The sequence below is a fragment of the Muntiacus reevesi genome, chromosome 6 (assembly GCF_963930625.1).
Source record: "Muntiacus reevesi chromosome 6, mMunRee1.1, whole genome shotgun sequence".
NCBI lineage: Eukaryota > Metazoa > Chordata > Mammalia > Artiodactyla > Cervidae > Muntiacus > Muntiacus reevesi.
The window spans coordinates 54,835,601-54,841,600 of record NC_089254.1 but is presented as its reverse complement, the minus strand read 5'-3'; positions in this window follow the sequence as shown (position 1 = coordinate 54,841,600).

Sequence of the window (6,000 nt, the reverse complement as noted above, 5' to 3'; positions counted from 1 at the left end):
GCCTCCCATGCTCCTCATAGAAGTAATATTTCACCCAAAATAGAGGATATACATGTTGTGAGAAGACCGAAAAGAGCAGCACTGGAGACCTGTGTTGGAGAACGTCAGTGAGACCACCCTGCTTGTCAGCCCTTGCTTGTTGTGTTTGGGGATGAACCCTCTTGTTAGGGTCTTCAGGTTCTTTGTGGGTGGATTTGGACTCTTTGCAACTGGGGATTAGATCCCACCCTTTTAGTAGAACTGATTAGAGACTTGCTAGTCTTATGATTTAAAGCATTTAATGTAATGAAAAATTACTGTAGCTTCAAATTAAACATCAGTAAGATCAAACTAAAAGCCCAGATTGAATCTCTGTTACCATGAAAACTATTTAACATAACAAATTCCTCCTGAATTTGATGTATTTTTCCAATTGAATTTGAGAACCTTCCCATTTCGCTCTGCCAGGCGAACATTTACATTCTATAATTTGTATAAATTAGAATGGTTCATAATGGTGTCTTGCCCACTTAAAGATCAAAAAATAAGTAATCATTGATTTTGATACTGAAACACATGTGAAGTTTGTTATCAAATTTTAGAAATAGAGATCTTAACCTTTGAAAGACAGAGGTAATAGTCTTGGCTCAAAGAAGAGCTAACCCAAAGACAGTCCTTTAAGCTATACTAAGGAATCCTCCTCTGTGTTGCGGTTGTTCAGTTGCTAGGTCGTATCTGACTCTGCAACTGCATGGTCTGCAGCATGCCAGACTCTTCCATCCTTCACTATCTCCTAGAGTTTGCTCAAATTCAGGTCCATTGAGTGAGTGATGTTATCTAACCATTTTATTCTGTTTCTCTATAGGAATCTCTATTAATTAACCTATGCTAGTTGTGCTAACAGATTTCATCTCAATGACTTTACAGAATAGAAATGTGTTTCTTGCTCACTTGAGAGTCCAGGGAAAATGTTTCAGTTGTGTTGGCTCTTATTCAGGTGGTCACTCAGGGACTCTCACGTTTTCCATTACATGTTTTTCTTAACCTTTAAGGTCTTATAATCATTAGCTTCCCACTGGAGACATAGGAAGAGCCTAGAGGAACCCATGAGAGGTTTTATGTGCCAGACACATTAATCATTTTTAGTCATAATCTGAAGTGTCAAGAACTCAGAGACTTGGTTGTAACTAACTTCAGGGAAACCTGGAAAATATAACTTAGTGTTATTTTGAGGAAAAAGAGGAAAATTATTTTGGTGAACTACTTAAAACCTCTACCATACTAACGAAGGAAAGAGCAAATCAAGCAAAATAAAGACTTTGCTGATGATTTTGTTTATTGGAAGTCAGTTGTAAGAGAGATGCTTGAGAGATTTCTGACTTTTAAAATATAAATTTTTAAGAGGTTTATTCTCATGTGTTTTAAGGAGAAAAAATGGGTAGTATAGGAAAATAGCTTTTGGTGAGAAATTTAGAGCTTGAGTCACTTTCACTTCTTGAATTCATCAGGAGAGGAGAGAATTTAAAAGATATTAAGAAATTAAAACCCAAGGTAGAAAAGGGTGTCTCCAAATTATTTTTTTATTGAGGTATAATTGACATATAGCATGATATTGACTTCACATATACAACACAATGATTCCATATTTCCATGTATTATGAAATGATCACCACAGTAAGTCTAGTTGACATGTATCACCATACATAGTTTTTTCTAGTGATAAGAACTTCTAAGATCTATTCTCTGAAATGCTCATATATGCAATACAGTATCATTAAGTAGAGCTGCCATGCTGTATATCACATCCCCATGACTTATAGCTGAAAGTTTCTGCCTTTTGACCCCCATTACCCATTTTACACCTCACCTCTTCATCTCTGGCAACCACCAATTTGTTTTCTGTACCTGTGAGCTTCTTTTTTTCATATTCTTTCTTTTCCTTTTTTGGTTGTCACATATAAGAAAAATCATACAATATTTTTCTTTTTTGGTATAAATTATTTCACTTAGCATAAAGTTCTCAAGGTCTATGTTGTAATAAATAGCAAGATCTCCATTTTTTAAATGGTTGAATACTATTCCATTGGATATATATCCCATGTGTCTTTGTTCATCTTTCAATAGATACTTAGGTTGTATATTAGAGCTGCAATAAAAATGGAGGTGGATGTATCTTTTTGAGTTAGTGTTTTTGTTCTCTTCAGTTGAAATTCCCAGAAGTGGAATTGTTGGATAATATGGGCTTCCCTGGTGCTCATATGGTAAAGAATCCGCCTACAGTGCAGGAGACCTGGGTTCGATCCCTGGGTCAGGAAGAGCCCTTGGAGAAGGGCATGGCAACCCACTCCCGTATTCTTGCCTGGAAAATCCCATGGATGGAGGTGCCTAGTGGGCTACAGTCCATGGGGTCACAAAGAGTCAGACACGACTGAGTGACTAACACAGCAACAGCCTATGGTAGTTTTAATTATTTGAGGAAAGTCTATATATTTTCCATAGTGGCTGTACCAATTTACATTCCCACCAACAGTGCATAAGAGTTCCTTTTTATCCATATCCTCCCTCTTCTTTTCTTTTTGGCAGATGTTTTATCTGGTGTAAGGTGGTATTTCATTGTGATTTTGATTTGCATTTCCCTGATGAGCTTGATGTTGAATATTTTTTTATGTAACTGTTGGTCATGTATGTGTCTCCTTTGGAAAACTGTCCAAGAGGCTTTGGATTTTTTTTCTTTAGCTATTGAATTTCATGAGTTTTTAAAATATGTTCTGGACATTAAGCCCTACAAGATATATATTTGCCAATGTTTCATCCCATTTGGTAGGTTGATTTTGCTGATAAGTCTCCTTTGCTGTGCAGAAGCTTTTAGTTTAATGTAGTCCTACATGCTTATTTTGCTTTTGTTGCTTTTGCTTTTGGTGACAATTCCAAAAAACCATCACCAAGACCAATGTCAAGGAGCTTACCACCTATGTTTTCTTCTAGGAGTTAGTCATTTCAGTTATTCAAGTTTTTAATCTATTTTGAGACATTTTTTGTGTATGGTGGAAGATGGTGGTCCAGATTCATTCTTTTTCCTGTGGCTGTCCACTTTTCCTAACATTTGTTGAGACCTGTCCTTTCTCTATTGTATATCATTGGTCTTTTGTCATAAACAAATCACCTCATGGGAAATAGATTGGGAGACAGTGGAAACAGTGTCAGACTTTATTTTTTTGGGCTCCAAAATCACTGCAGATGGTGACTGCGGCCATGAAATTAAAAGACGCTTACTCCTTGGAAGGAAAGTTATGACCAACCTAGATAGCATATTAAAAAGCAGAGACATTACTTTGCCAATAAAGGTCCGTCTGGTCAAAGCTATTGTTTTTCCAGTGGTCATGTATGGATGTGAGAGTTGGACTGTGAAGAAAGTTGAGTGTCGAAAAATTGGTGCTGTTGAACTATGGTATTGGAGAAGACTCTTGAGAGTCCCTTGGACTGCAAGGAGATCCAACCAGTCCATCCTAAAGGAGATCGGTCCTGGGTGCTCATTGAAAGGACTGATGCTGAAGCAGAAACTCCAGTACTTTTTCCACCTCATGTGGAGAGTTGACTCATTGGGAAAGATCCTGATGCTGAGAGGGGTTGGGGGCAGGAGGAGAAGGGGCGACAGAGGATAAGATGGCTGGATGGCATCACTGATTTGATGGGCATGAGTTTGAGTAAATTCTGGGAATTGGTGATGGACAGGGAGGCCTGGCATGCTGAGATTCATGGGGTCGCAAAGAGCCAGACATGACTGAGTGACTGAACTGAACTGAATTGACGATATAGGCATGGGTTTATTTCTGGGCCATTTTGTTCTTTTAATGTATGTGTCTATTTCTATGCCAGGACCATTCTGCTTTGATTACTATAGTTTGTAGTATATTTGTTGTTTGGTCACTCAGTCATATCCAACTGTTTGTGACCCCATGGACTGCGGGATGCCAGGATTCTCTGTCCTTCACTATCACTTGGAATTTGCTCAAACTCATATCCATTGAATCAAAGATGCCATCCAAAAATCTCACCCTTTGACGCCCCCTTCTCTTCCTGCCTTCAGTCTTTCCCAGCATCAGGGTCTTTTCCAATGAGTCAGCTCTTTGAATTAGGTGGCCAGAGTATTGGAGCTTCAGCATCAGTCCTTCCAGTGAAGAGTCAAGGTTGATTTCCTTTAGGATCGACTGGTTTGATCTCCTTCCTGTCCAAGGAACTCTCAAAAGTCTTTTCTAGCACCTCAGTTTGAAAGCATCAATTCTTTGGTGCTCAGCCTTCTTTATGGTCCAACTCTCACATCCATACATGACTACTGGGAAAACCATAGCTTTGACTATACAGACCATTGTGATATCTCTGCTTTTTAATACATCATCTAGGTTTGTCATAGCCTTTTTCCCAAGGAGCAAGCATCTTTTAATTTCATGCCTGCAGTCACCATCCATAGTGATTTTGGAGCCCAAGGAAATAAAATCTGTCACTGTTTCCATTGTTTCCCCACCTATTTGCCATGAAATGATGGGACCAGATGCCATGATTTTAGTTTTTTGAATGCTGAGTTTTAAGCCAGCTTTGTCACTCTCCTCTTTCATTTTCATCAAGATGTTCTTTAGTTCTTTTTCACTTTCTGCCATTAGAGTAGTGTCATCTACATATCCAGGGAAGGCAATAGCACCCCACTCCAGTACTCTTGCCTGGAAAATCCCATGGACGGAGGAGCCTGGTGGGCTACAGTCAATGGGGTCGCTAAGAATCTGACACGACTGAGTGACTTCACTTTCACTTTCATGCATTGGAGAAGGAAATGGCAACCCACTCCAGTGTTCTTGCCTGTAGAATCCCAGGGGCGGGGGAGCCTGGTGGGCTGCCATCTATGGGGTCGCACAGAGTTGGACATGACTGAAGCGACTTAGCAGCAGCAGCAGCAGCTACATATCTGAGGCTATTGATATTTCTCTCGGCAACCTTGATTCCAACTGTGCATCATCCAGCCCAGCATCTCGCATGATGTGCTCTGTATAGAAGTTAAATAAGCAAGGTGATAATATACAGATTTGATGTACTCCTTTCACAATTTTGAACTAGTCCATTGTTCCATGTCTGGTTCTAACATGTCTTGCTTCTTCACTCACATACAGGTTTCTTGGGAGGCAGGTAAGGTGGTCTGGTATTCCTTTCTCTTTAAGAATTTTCCACAACTTGTTGTAATCCACATGGTCAAAAGTTTTAACATAGTCAATGAAGCAGAAGTAGATGATTTCTGAAATTCCCTTATTTTTTCTGTGATCCAATGGATGTTGGCAATTTGATCTCTGGTTCCTCTGTCTTTTCTAAATCCAGCTGGAATATCTGGAAATTCTCAGTTCACAAACTCATGAAGCCTAGCTTGGAGAATTTTGAGCATTACCTTGCTAGCATGTGAGATGAGTGCAATTGTGCAGGAGTTTGAAAATTCTTTGGCACTGCTCTTCTTTGGAATTAGAATGAAAACTGACCTTTTCCAGTCCTGTGGCCATTGTTGAGTTTTCCAAATTTGTTGGCATATGGAGTGCAGCACTTTAACAGCATCATCTTTTAGGATTTGAAGTAACTCAGTTGGAATTCTATCACCTCCACTAGCTTTGTTCATAGTGATGCTTTTTAAGGCCCACTTGACCTTGTACTTTAACATGTCTAGCTCTAGGTGACTGATCACACCATCATGGTTATCTAAATCATTAAGATTTCTTCTGTATAGTTCTTCTGTGTATTCTTGCCACCTCCTCTTAATATCTTCTGCTTCTTTTAGGTCCATGCCATTTCTGTCCTTTAGTGTGCCCATCCTTGCATGAAATGTTCCCTTGGTATCTCTAATTTTCCTGACAAGATCTTTAGTCTTTCCCATTCTATTGCTTTCCTCTGTTTCTATGCATTGTTCACTTGAGAATGCTTTCTTATCTCCTTGCTATATTCTCTCTCCTTATAATATATTGGGTTGGCCAAAAAGTTTATTTGGGCTTT